General features: G+C 45.9%; 1 protein-coding gene across 15 annotated transcripts in view; it reads right to left on the bottom strand.

The window, feature by feature from the left end:
* Window positions 1-2706, bottom strand: part of PHACTR4 (phosphatase and actin regulator 4) — a 117381-nt gene extending 114675 nt beyond the window's left edge. For 5 of the 15 annotated variants that reach the window (XM_053576194.1, XM_053576199.1, XM_053576186.1 and 2 more), the window contains exon 1: window positions 2493-2706. The gene's annotated coding sequence lies outside the window, so the exon portion shown is untranslated. Of the gene's footprint in view, window positions 1-1929; window positions 2206-2492 lie in introns of those variants that run through there. The other 10 variants (XM_053576185.1, XM_053576189.1, XM_053576203.1 and 7 more) reach the window with 6 other exon arrangements.
* Between the last annotated feature and the right edge of the window lie 10989 nt (window positions 2707-13695).

The following is a 13695-nucleotide window of genomic DNA, read 5'->3' as shown; positions in this document are numbered from 1 at the left end:
GAATAAATAACAGCCAGTCAATCGCTGTTTCATAAATTCTTTGTAAAACATCTAGAGCAATTCTATGGATGCGTCTTCAAAACATAGCCAAGAAGTACTGTGGCTCAGCGGGTAGGGCGCCGGCCCCATATGCCGAGGGTGGTGGGTTCAAACCCAGCCCCGGCCAAACTGCAACAAAAAAATAGCTGGGCGTTGTGGCGGGCGCCTGTAGTCCCAGCTACTTGGGAGGCTGAGTCAAGAGAATCGCCTAAGCCCAAGGATTTGGAGGTTGCTGTGAGCTGTGTGACGCCACGGCACTCCACCGAGGGCGATAAGGTGAGACTCTGTCTCTACAAAAAAAAAAAAAATTAAAACACAGCCAAGAAAAACTCAAGCAGCTAAGGCGCCAGTCACATACACCTGAGCTGGCGGGTTTGAATCCAGCCCGCCCGCCAAACTATGAAGGCTGCAACCAAAAAAAAAAATAGCCGGGCATTGTGGCGGGCTCCTGTAGTCCCAGCTACTTGGGAGGCGGAAGCAGGAGAATCGCTTCAGCCCAAGAGTTGGAGGTTGCTGTGAGCTGTGAAGCCATAGTACTCTACCCAGGGCAACAGCTTGAGGCTCTGTCTCAAAAAAAAAAAAACTTATAAAGACCCTCCTACTCATTGCTGGGTTAAAAATTAAAGAACAAGGGCAGCGCTTGTGGCTCAGTGAGTAGGGCGCCGGACCCACATGCCGAGGGTGGCGGGTTCAAACCCAGCCCCGGCCAAACTGCAACAAAAAATAGCCGGGCGTTGTGGCGGGCGCCTGTAGTCCCAGCTGCTTGGGAGGCTGAGGCAAGAGAATCACGTAAGCCCAAGAGTTAGAGGTTGCTGTGCGCCGTGTGATGCCACGGCACTCTACCCGAGGGCAGTATAGTGAGACTCTGTCTCCACAAAAAAATTAAAGAACAACTGCATTAAGACCTGACCTCCCTTTACAATATTACTAAAACAATCTGGGATTCTCAAGAGTAAGTCATTTCCCTTATGAGATATCAAAGTAATACTGTGCAAATGTGCAAAGGGCTTTATTTGCCTACTTGACTACAGCAAATAGAATTAACCTATGTAACTCCAATAACCTTCCCTGGTTCTGGCTGTCCTCATACTAGAGACTTAAAATACTAATTTTTCAAAAGGGGTATTTGCGCCAGCCTTTAGAAAGCTTTACCTCCAGCTGATTATAGCAATTAAGTCTTCCAAGGGGACACACACAAAGTTACCACTATCTAAATTTGATCAAATCCACACAAGAGAAAAACTCAACTCAATTCAAGGATAGGGAGGGGAATATTGGCAGGGGGAAGGGAAGAGGGACAGGGAAGAGGAATTGGTGTGCTCCCACTTAATAGGCACAATGTAAGGGTTATGACACACCTCCTGGGTGAGGGGCACAACTACAACAGGGACTTTAACAAATGCAAACATTGTAACTTAATTGTTTGTACCCTCATATGAATCTGAAGTTTTTTTTTTAAATCCACGCAATTAAGAGGTTTCCAGTAAGAATCCATCACCTCTTCTCTCCTGAACTTACTTCATTCCTTTTACTTAGTGAAAAAAGTGCTTTCTAGAAGCCACTAGGTTTCCAGTTTCTCTCTAAAGCAGATCCTTCTATTAATGGACTTGTTCTTTCGACTTTTTATTTTAAACAAAAGAAATAAAAGGATGCTTATGAAGGAAGCGAGGAGCTGGGTGGCCAGATGAAGTACTGGTGGTTTTTTTGCAAGCAATGAATGATGCCCTATAAATCACTCTCCTCCAAGATTTGGGAGGTGTGTGAACCATTCTGCCATTCGCATTGGTTCTTTGCCCCCCGCCCCCTCCCATCACATTTGTGACCTATCGCAGCAAATGCTATCTTTTCCCTATTTCCAAGGGCGGGGCAGGGGGCATGGACTCATCCTACCAAGAAAAACGCCGAAACATTCGTGCCCAAGAGCCGCCCGGAGCAGACGTTTAAGAGTTAAGACAATAACCTCGAGGTTTCTACAGAAACTCTTCCTGGCTCTGAAACCTTCGTTCCGCCAGCAGGTCTGAGGCAGGCCGGTTTTGAAAAATGGACTTTGATCCGATCTGGTTACTGTAATCGGATCCCTAAGGAGCGTTCCCCGTCAGGGACTGGCCCGGCAGGCTCCCCTAAGGACTCAACTCCACGCACCGGCACAAAGCGGGCGCAGAGCAGCCCAGACAAAAGGGCCCAGCCAGGTCTCGGGGGGCGGAGAAGGCGAACCTGCGCTGGGTCCGCGGCGGGCGGAGACGCTCCCGCGGGACCGCTGTGGGAGGGCCGAGGAGGGAGGCGGTGGCCCAGGACTGCCCCGCCCTGGCCCGACGCGACGGCGACCTGGGCCGTTACTCTCTGGCCCGACCGCGACCCCCTTGCGGAGCCAAGAATCCGGCGGGAGACTGAGCGGCACCCGCAGCCGGAACCCCCGCGCGTCCCGCTCACTTTCTCTCGCTAGGTGAACTCACCCAGATCGCCGCCGCCGCCGCCTCCACAGCAGTTTCTCCCGGAAATCCTACCTGGCCCGCTGGTCGCCCGGCTGTAGCCAGAGCCTTCGGCCTCCGGGGAGGGAGGGAAGGAGCAGGCGGGACTGGAGGGGTAGGAAGTGTCGCCGCGAGGGCTCACGGGACTTGTAGTCCCAACAGGGACACACTGTGCAGCGAGCGGGAGAAAATGGCGGGAAGCGCTTGTTCTTTGCTCTCTGGGCGCTGGGTCCTCGTCTGGCTTCTCTGGGCATGCGCTGCCCCCTCCCGGCGCCCTGCAGGTTCAAAAGCTTTGGCACTTTTCCTAAGACCAAGGGAAGAAAAGGGCTTTGGGCTTGAGTGGACAGGGTTCAGCACTGGGCTTTAGGCAATACCAATTGAGGGAAATATCACAAGTGTTGTCTTTTTTCTTTTCTTTCTTTAAGACAGAGTCTCACTGTGTTGCCCTCGGTAGAGTGCTCTTGTGTCCCAGCTCACAGCACCTCAAACTCTTGGGCTTAAGCGATTCTCTTGCCTCAGCCTCCCAAGTAGCTGGGACTACAGGCGCCCGCCACAACGCCCGGCTATTATTATTACTTTTTTTTTGTAGAGACAGAGTCTCACTTTATGGCCCTCGGTAGAGTGCCGTGGCCTCACACAGCTCACAGCAACCTCCAACTCATGGGCTTAAGCGATTCTCCTGCCTCAGCCTCCCGAGTAGCTGGGACTACAGGCGCCTGCCACAACATCCAGCTATTTTTTGGTTGCAGTTCAGCCGGGGCCGGGTTTGAACCCGCCACCCTCGGTATATGGGGCCGGCGCCTTACCGACTGAGCCGCAGGCGCCGCCCCCGCCTATTATTTTTTATTTATTTTTTTTTTTGGTTACGGTTCTCACTGTTGTTTAGTAGGCCCAGGCCAGGCCCGAACCCGCCAGCTTCGGAATACGTGGCCGGCGCCCTACCCACTGTGCTACAGGCGCTGAGCCACAGGTGTGTTGTCTTAAGAAAACTGTGTCTGGGAGTGGCCCCTGTAGCTCCAGGAGTAGGGCGCCGGCCCTATATACTGGAGGTGGCGGGTTCAAACCCAGCCCTGGCCAAAAACTGCCAAAAAAAAAAGAAAACTGTGTTTGTGCCGGGCACAGTGGCTCTCACCTGTAATCCTAGCATTCTGGGAGGCCAAGGCGGGTAGATTGTTTGAGCTCATGAGTCGGAGATCAGCCTGAGCAAAAGGGAGATCCCCTCTGCCCACTAAAAACATAGAAAAACTGAGGCAAGAGGATCACTTGAGCCTAAAAATTGGAGGTTGCTGTAAGCTGTGACCCCACAACACTCTGGCCAGGGTGACAGCTGGAGACTGTCTCAAAAAAAAAAAAAAAAAGCCTGGTGTTGTGGGGAGAGCCTGTGGTCCCAGCTACCTGGGTGGCTGATGTAAGATAATTGCTTGAGCCCAAGAGTTTGAGGTTGCTGTGACTTATGACCCCATGGCACTCTACCAAGGGCGACAGAAAAAAAAAAAGGCAGAAACCAGCCTGTATACAGAGGGTGGCGGGTTCAAACCCAGCCCTGGCCAAATGCAGCAAAAATAGCTGGGCGTTGTGGCAGGCACCAGTAGTCCCAGCTACTCGGAAGGCTGAGGCAAGAGAATCGCCTAAGCCCAGGAGTTGGAGGTTGCTGTGGGCTGTGACTCCACAGCCCTGTACGGAGGGCGATAAAGTGAGACTCTTATTTCAAGAAAAAAAAAAAACTGTCTGGCCGGGCTCCGTGGCTCATGCATGTAATCCTAGCACTCTGGGAGGCTGAGGTGGGTGGATTGCTTGAGTTCAGGAGTTCAAGACCAGCCTGAAGGAGAGTAAGACCCCGGTCTGTACTAAAAATAGGAAAAACCAGCTGAGCATGGCTGTGCATTCCTGTAGTCCCAGCTACCAGGGAGGTTGAGGCAAGAGAATTGCTTAAGCCCAAGAATTTGAGGTTGCTGTGAGCTGTGATGCCATGGTACTTTACCCAAGGCGACAGCTTGAGACTCTGTCTCAAAAAAAAAAACCATGCAAACTACAAACCCACTGGAATGGCTAACATAAAAGGACTGACAATACTAAGTGTTAGCATGTTCAAAGTGGACGTGTCAAATAGAATTGGCAAAAGTGTGCTGAGAGATTCAAGCATGTGATGTGTGTCCTGGGCTCCCATCATTTCACCTCTGACTGGTATTACTGGGAGGTGGACATAAGACAAAACAAACCACAGGGCTTGAGAGTTTGCAGAGATTCTGATCTCTAAAAAAGAGAGATCCTACTCTATAGAACTTGGATTTTAGGCCTTGAGTTTGAGATGGGGAAAAAAATATTTCTCAGCCAGTACAACACCTCAGACTATACTCTGGCTAAGTTCTGGGTTACTCCAAGTGGGCACTGTCCTGGATATAGATAAAGGAAACATTTCCTATTTTGACCTGAGAGAGGGGACCCACCTTACATTTACCAAAGTTTCTGCTTCTGAGCTACTGGGCCCTTTTGTTCCTCCTTCAAGTCCAAAAAATGATCATTAAGGCTCCCTGAGTATCTGTCCTGTGTTGACTCCCAATGTGCCAATTCTCCATCATAACCAGAGATAGACCAATAAACTCCACACAGCAAAGCCCTTGTACGGCAAATGTCTTTATGTCCATAGCCAAGACTTTTCCTATTGCCACACACATTAAACTAAGTGACAGAGAAGTATGGAGCATTTTATGATTCAAGGACACCATTAATTAGATTAATTAATATAACAAATTATAAATATTAAATATTGTCATGGTCTTTCTTTTTTTAGTGGATAATGTGGGCACCGATTGGTCATTCTCTTTTGAGTCATTCCTATATTTCTGTTCCTATCATTATGTCCTACTTCTCAGATTAATAATCAAATGATATACTTTTTATTTGTGTAAGACTAACATTTTATGAAATCCAAAACTAAAGGTACCAACGAAACAACAACAAAAGAACATCTTACAGAGGTTATGAATTCAGCAAATATTTGGATGAACATTCCTCCCCATATAAAAATAAAATCACTATAATGGTTGTGGAACTGGATGTTTCCAGCATAGTTTCAAATCCTAAGGGTTCTTTCTTCCTTCACAGCTGGGCAGGGCTCCACAAGCCTGGCAGTTCTTCTGAAATGAATTGGCAAAGAATTAATCAGGCCAATCAGAAGGCAATATGCAAATAAGTGAGCATGAATTTTTTGTCACCCTCGGTAGAGTGCTGTAGCGTCATAGCTCACAGCAACCTCAAATTCTTGGGCTCAAGTGATTTTCTTGCCTCAGCCTCTGGAGTAGCTGGGACTACAGGAGCTGGCCACAACGCCTTGCTATTTTTAGAGGGGGATGGGGTGGGGTGGGGTGTCTCACCCTTGCTCAGGCTGATCTGGAACTCCTGAGCTCAGGCAATCCACCAGCGTGGACCTCCCAGAGTGCTAGGATTACAGGCATGAGCCTGGGTGCTCAGCCTCACTGTAGTTTTGAACGTAAAATTTAAAGAGATCGTTTATGTTGCTGCCACCTGCAGGCCACATCTCTCAACATCAGGTTCATGGAAATACCCAGGGGGATTCTTCTCTGAATTGAGTCCTCTGAAAGGCTCTAGACTGGAGAAAGAATGACTCGCAAGTTTATCCCTTTTCTCCCTCAACCCACACACTGCTTTAAGCCCAAATTCCTAAATGTGGGGACTGTGGCATCAGATTGCTAAACGTGGGGATTCCTAAAAGTGGGGACTGTGGCATCAGATTACTAAAAGTGGGGACTGTGGCATCAGATTGTCTGAGTTTGCTTTGGATAAATCAGATATCCAGTTTCTATAAAATGGGGATGATAACAATAGATCCTTTATGTAGGTGTTGTGAGAATTGAATTAGATCACATAGAGTACTTAGCACAATGCCTGGTACATAGAAAACATATAATAAATATTAATAGTTATCATTGCTAGGGAGGATTACATATGAGAGCTACCATTTCCAGCTCCTATCTAAACTAACAAATTGTACTTGACTTACAGAAGTCCAGTGGAAAGATCATTAGCATCTGGTTCTACCGCATACAGTTTGTGACCTTGGGCAAGCATCTTAACCTCTCTGAACTTTACTTGACCTCGTTGGTGGTTTTGGAAATTATATGACATTAAATATGTAAAGTAACAAGACAGTACCTAGCATGGAGTGGACAGTTAATAAGTGGAGTGATGATGGAGTGATGATTAACACAGAAATAGTTACCTAGTACAGCTAAAGGCTGAACAGCACAGGTTGCAAACAGGAAGACCATAGGCAGTCATTAACTACAGATATTTTGATTCAGCACACAGTATTTTACATTTTTAAAAGTACTTGCCAGCACTAAAAACAGAAATTTCACATTTAAGTCCAGATTCTTAATTTCTCTTTAAAAATGTGAAAATCAAGGTGGGGTGTGGTGGCTCACGCCTGTAATCCTAGCACTATGGGAGACTGAGGCAGGTGGATTGCTTGATCTCAGGAGATCAAGAACAGCCACAGCAAGAGCGAGATTCAGTCTCTAAAAATAGCCAGGCATTGTGGTGAGCACTTTTAGGCCCAGTTACTTGGGAGTCTGAGGTAAGAGGATTGCTTGAACCCTAAGAGTTTGAGGTTGCTGTGAGCTATGATGCCACGACATTCTACCAAGGGCAACCAAGTGAGACTCTTTCTCAAAAAAAAAAAAAAAGTGAAAATGTGGGCGGCGCCTGTGGCTCAGTCTTGGTAAGGCGCCGGCCCCATATACCGAGGGTGGTGGGTTCAAGCCCGGCCCAGGCCAAACTGCAACCAAGGGATAGCCAGGCGTTGTGGCAGGCGCCTGTAGTCCCAGCTACTCGGGAGGCTGAGGCAAGAGAATCGCTTAAGCCCAGGAGTTGGAGGTTGCTGTGAGCTGTGTGAGGCCACGGCACTCTACCGAGGGCCATAAAGTGAGACTCTGTCTCTACAAAAAAAAAAAAAAAAAAGTGAAAATCTGACACTATGTATCATAACTAATCTATAAGGAAGGTGGCAGGGAGACCTAATTTCTTCCAAGGGAGCCAAGTAATGCTAGCTGAAGAAGTGATGTTAAGGCTGAGACACAGAGTGGGGTTAGTCTGATAAAGAGATGGGGGACAATGCTCCAAGCGGAGGGACTGGTGTGTACAAAGGCATTGGGTCATGGACCTTAGTGCCTGTAGGAAACTTCAAGGTAGTTAGGTGGCTGGAACACACTGAGCAAAATGGCATGCAGATGATGAAGATTCAGTCGGCATCTTCAGGATTTTAGTCTTTATCTTGAGGACAAGTATATTAGAGCTAGATGCTAGGAGAACAAATTGAGGAGGTAGGTAGGATCAGAAAGGAGAAGGGTCAGAAGTCAACAAATAGATGAGAAAGTGGAGAAGTACAAGGGCAGTACATGATCTACATTTAGAAACTCTGGGCATACATGGGACAGCCTTTTAGGTCTGGCAAAGGGTTTTTTTTTTGAGAACCAAGTTGAGCGGGACACCAAGGTGAGTATCTTATGTTCATTTTAACAGTGAAAAAATGAAAAGACTAAACATTTCATCCAAGGGAGTATAACAAGTGAGATACAGAGCTAAATTCATAATACCTATCTCTAATTTGTTGCTTCTCCCACTATAATAGAGTTCTCAAGATGAATAATCTCAGTACCAATACTTTTTGTTTATTTTTTCTTTTAAGCCACATATTCCCACAGTCTAAGCACCAATACTTTGTTGTAATAATAATAATAATAATATTCACTCCATTTACTAACCATCCACTCTATGCTAGGTACTGTCTTGTTGCTTTACATATTTGATGTCATCTAATCTCCAAAACCACCAGTGAGGTCAATAATAATGGCTGGGTGAGGTAGCTCACACTTGTAATCCTAGCATTCTGCAAGGCCAAGGCAGGCAGATTGCTTAAGCTCAGGAGTTTGAGACCAGCCTGAGTAAGAGTGAGATCCTCTCTACTTAAAAAAAAAAAAAAAGGGGCGGTGCCTGTGGCTCAGTGAGCAGGGCGCTGGCCCCATATACCGAGGGTGGCGGGTTCAAACCCGGCCCCGGCCAAACTGCAACAAAAAAATAGCCGGGCATTGTGGTGGGCGCCTATAGTCCCAGCTACTCGGGAGGCTGAAGCTGGAGAATCGCCTAGGCCCAGGAGTTGGAGGTTGCTGTGAGCTATGTGACGCCACGGCACTCTACTGAGGGCGATAAAGTGAAACTCTGTCTCTACCAAAAAAAAAAAGCCAGACATTGTGGTGGGCACCTGTAGTCCCAGCTACCCTGGAGGCTGAGGCAAGAGGATCCCTTGAGCCCAGGAGTCTGAAGTTGCTGCGAACTATGATGTTATGGCACTCAACCCTAGGTGGACAGAGTGAGACTTTGTCTCAAAAATAAATAAATAAATAAATAAAATAATTTAAAAAGCAAACAAGAAAAAGTAGAAAAAAAAGAAGGCTTGGCACCTGTAGCTCAGTGGTTATGGCGCCAGCCACATACCCCGAGGCTGGCGGGTTCGAACCCGGCCCAGGCAAGCTAAACAACAATGACAACTGCAACAAAAAATAGCCAGGTGTTCTGGTGGGCACCTATAGTCCCAGCTACCTGGGAGGCTGAGGCAGAAGAATAGCTTAAGCCCAAGAGTTTGAGGTTGCTGTGAGCTGTGACAGCACAGCACTCCACTGAGGGCAACATAGTGAGACTCTGTCTCAAATAAATACATACATACAGGGTGGTGCCTGTGGCTCACGGGGTAAGGAGCTGGCCCCATATACCGAGGGTGGCAGGTTCAAACCCGGCCCTGGCCGAACTGCAACAACAACAACAAAAAAAAAAGCCAGGTGTTGTGGCAGTCGCCTGTAGTCCCAGCTACTCGGGAGGCTGAGGCAAGAGAATTGCCTAAGCTCAGGAGTTGGAGGTTGCTGTGAGCAGTGTGATGCCACGGCACTCTACTGAGGGCGATAAAGTAAGACTCTGTCTCTATTAAAAAAAATACATAACAAATAAATAAAATAAAGAATAACTGGCAAATGCTAGACAGGAGTACAATGGACCCAAGCTACCACGGGCAGCAGGGAAGTCATTATCTAAGAAGTGACAGTCATTCTGAAAAAGCAGGAGGAATAATCAAGGAGAAACATGGGAAAGAGTGTCTCAGGCAAAGAGAACAGCAGATGGAAGGCACTATTCTCACAACAGGCTGATAAGATAGGTGCTATTATTGTCCCAATCTCAGAGATGAGAAAACTTAGACTCAGAGAGTTGAAATAACCAAGCCACTAGCCAGTGCCGGAGCCATTTATCTATATCTACCTAGAACAAAGGTCATTCACTTTGCTGCTAATGTAGACATTTCTATTAGTTTACTCTTTCTTTCTAAGAGTCCATAGACTCTTAGAGTGGAATAGAATATTAATTGAGATATCAGTAATGCCAGAAGTTGAAATCGTGGCTTACAAACTGTGTAAGCATGTCTGTGTCATGGTTGGCTGTCAATGTGGAATGGCAGCTATTTAGTGACACAGCTCTAATGCTACTTCTAAATGGATGTTCACTTCAATGTGATGTGATTCAGCAGCTGTATACTGAGTGTCTACTATGTGACAGGCATGGTGCCAGGCCCTGTCAGTCACTGAGATGACAAGACAAGTTCCTAAGTACTAGGCTAAAGATCATGTAATCGCTAGCAAAGTTTTAAAAACAAATAAAGCTATAACCCTGACAGTTAGAAACTGTAGGTAACTTATTACAATAGCTATATATATATATTTTTTTTGTACAGACAGAGTCTCACTTTATGGCCCTCGGTAGAGTGCCATGGCATCACACAGCTCACAGCAACCTCCAACTCCTGGGCTTAGGCGATTCTCTTGCCTCAGCCTCCCAAGTAGCTGGGACTACAGGCGCCCGCCACAATGCCCAGCTATTTTTTGGTTGCAGTTCAGCTGGGGCCAGGTTTGAATCCGCCACCCTCAGTATATGGGGCCGGCACCTTATCAACTGAGCCGCAGGCGCCGCCCAACAATAGCTATATGTTTTGAATATCAATTGTGTGCCAAGCACAACATGAGGTACTTTAATGAAAAAAATAAAATAAAATTGGGGGGGAGGAGACAGAATCTCACTCTTGGCCTGGTTCGAGTGCTGCTGTGGTGTCATTGTAGCTCACAGCAACCTCAAATTCTTGGGGTAAAGTGATCCTCCTGCCTCAGCCTCCCGAGTAGCTGGGACTACAGGTGTCACAATGTCTGGCTAATTTTTCTATTTTTAGTAGAGACAGGGGATGGGAGGAAGGGGGTAGAAGATGTGGGGTGTGGGAGAGTTCCCGCTCTTGTTCAGACTGGTCTTGAATTCCTGAGCTCAAACAATGCATCTGTCTCAGCCTCCCAGAACGCTAGGATTACAGGTGCGAACCACTGTGTCTGACCTCTTTATGATCAGGCTAAATAAATAAATAATCAATTGGTAACTAAAAGCTAGAAGCAGTGAGCTCTGTTAAATAGTTTACATGTATTATCTCCTTTAACTTTTACATTTATTCTGTAATGGTAGTATCATTAGCTTAACAACACTGACATTAACATTTCCCAGATAAGAAAATTGTGCTTCATGGGTGGCGCCTGTGGCTCAGTGAGTAGGGTGCCGGCCCCATATACCCAGGGTGGTGGGTTCGAACCCAGCCCCGGCCAAACTGCAACAAAAAAATAGCCAGGTGTTGTGGTGAGCACCTGTAGTCCCAGGTACTCAGGAGGCTGAGGCAAGAGACCTAAGCCCAAGAGCTGAAGGTTGCTGTGAGCTGTGACGCCACAGCATTCTAGCCAGGGTGACATAGTGAGACTCTGTCAAAAAAAGAGAGAGAGAGAGAGAAAGAACGAACGAAAGGAAGGAAAGGAAATAAATAAAGAAAGACAGAAAGAGAAAAGAAAGAAAGAGTATCGCTTGAGCCTAAGAGTTGGAGGTTGCTGTGAGCTATGACACTACGTCACTCTACCCAGGGTGATAACTTGAGCCTTTGTCTTAAAAAAAAAAAACAAAAAACTAATGTTCAGGATCTTTGGTATCAAGACACATTTCCTTTCATTGTTATTTTATATACACATGGGAAAGAAAAGAAACTCTTTTGCAAAAATCAATGTCAAGCAAACAAATAACCCCTTCAAGAATGTGTGTAAACTGTGTTGTGCTTTGTAAATCAGGAGAAAGAGAACCCCACAGGAGGCAGCCAACAGCTCTGGCCCATATGAATATCCTGGCTCCATGATTACTAGAGGCTATGAGCAGGGAGGTATGCATTCTCATGCCAGATGTTCAGATATGGCCAGAGGTGAAATCTGTGTGGTGGCTAAGGAAGTGCACAGAATTGGCTCTGTGACACATGGACCAGGGAGATCAATGTTGTGTTCAAACACAGTGATGTTTGCACTTTTGTGTTCAAACATATTAATGTTTGCATTTCCATCTGCTCATTGACCTTTTGTCACAACATAAAAAAATGCAATAAAAGAAACTAATATCTATTGGGTGCCACTTAGTATATGCTAAATTATTGTCTCGGTAATTCGTTTAACACTGTAGAACAGTTCAGAGAGGTAAAACTTCTATCATAGCAAGTGTAACAAATGACTTACTATAACAAAAATCCTCTTCCTAATCCTATCCCAATAATGATAGCTCCCATTAATTGATATTATGTGCTAGGCACTGTGCAAAAACACCTCCCATCACTTCACTTACTCTTCACAACAACCCAGTGGTGTATGGACATTCCAAGGGTGGGGGTGGCGGGGAAGACATTCATGAGATGAAACAAATTTCCAAGGTCACTTGGTTAGCAAGTAGCATCTGTTTATGTCTATCTGCTGATTACTATAAATTTTTTTCTTTTTTTTTTTTTTGAAACAGAGTCTCACTCTGTTTCCTGGGTAGAGTGCCTCCGCATCATAGCTTACACCAACTTTAAAGTCCTGAGCTCAAGCGATCCTCTTGTCTTAGCCTCCTGAGTAGCTGGGACTACAGGTGCCCACCACAATGCCCTGCTAGTTTTCTTTTTTCTGTTTTTAGTAGAGATGGGTCTCACTCTTGCTCAGGCTAGTCTGGAACTCCCGAGCTTAAGGGAGTTCCCACTTCAGCCTCCTAGAGTGCTAGGATTACAGTTGCCCAGCCTACTGTAAATTTCTTGAGGGCAAGGACTGTGCCTTATTCATTTCTGTATTCCTAACCCCTAACAGTGCACTTGACACAGAGTAGGAAGAATTCAGTAAATATTTTTGAATAAATGAGTGAAAGAACAAACAATATATCCCAGGATAAGTGATAGAGCCACGACTGGAATCCAGGTCTTTTGTCCTCAAGTTGAGTGTGCTTCCCATGACTGCCTAAATTAGGATCCTGATTAATCACTCACATGCCTCTTTCACTCTGGAAATTTCTATTAGATACTTTCCACATGAGTATGCGACAGTGATTCTACTTATAGGCCTTTTATTTTATAGAAATATTAACAGAAGGCTCGGTGCCCATGGCACAGTGCTTTGGTGCTAGCCACATACACCAAAGTTGGCAGATTCGAACCTGGCCAGGCCAGCTGACCCACAATGACAACTGCAACAACAACAAAAGAAATGGCTGGGAGTTGTGGCAGACACCTGTGGTCCCAGCTGCCTGGGAGGCTGAGGCAGGAGAGTTGCTTGAGCCTAGGAGTTTGAGGTTGCTGTAAGCTGTGATGCCACGGCACTCTACTGAGGGTGACAGAGTGGGACTCTGTCTCAAAAAAAAAGAAAGAAAAAGAAATACTAACAGAAGTATATAGGAGGGATGTTTTACCAGGGTATCCACTATTAATATTTCAGAAAAATGTGAAAAATAAATATCTATCAATGGAGGAAAGATTAAATGGTACATCTGTTCTATAGAATATCATGTAACTTTAAAAAGACTAAGGTAGATATACTTACATTGATGTACAAGAATGGCTACGAGATTGGATTATGTGGAACAATCGGGTTTCAGAATGTTAGCTGTGTTTAGTATGTATAATAGTAAACATGTATTCCATATCTATATCTATATATATATATATTTTTTTTTTTTTTTGAGACAGAGTCTCACTTTTTGCCTTTGGTAGAGTGCAGTGGTGTCATAGCTCACAGCAATCTCCAGCTCTTGGGCTTAGGTG

Source organism: Nycticebus coucang, chromosome 22, assembly GCF_027406575.1.
Source record: "Nycticebus coucang isolate mNycCou1 chromosome 22, mNycCou1.pri, whole genome shotgun sequence".
In the NCBI taxonomy this organism is placed as follows: Eukaryota; Metazoa; Chordata; class Mammalia; order Primates; family Lorisidae; genus Nycticebus; species Nycticebus coucang.
This window is presented reverse-complemented; position numbering and strand designations above follow the sequence as displayed.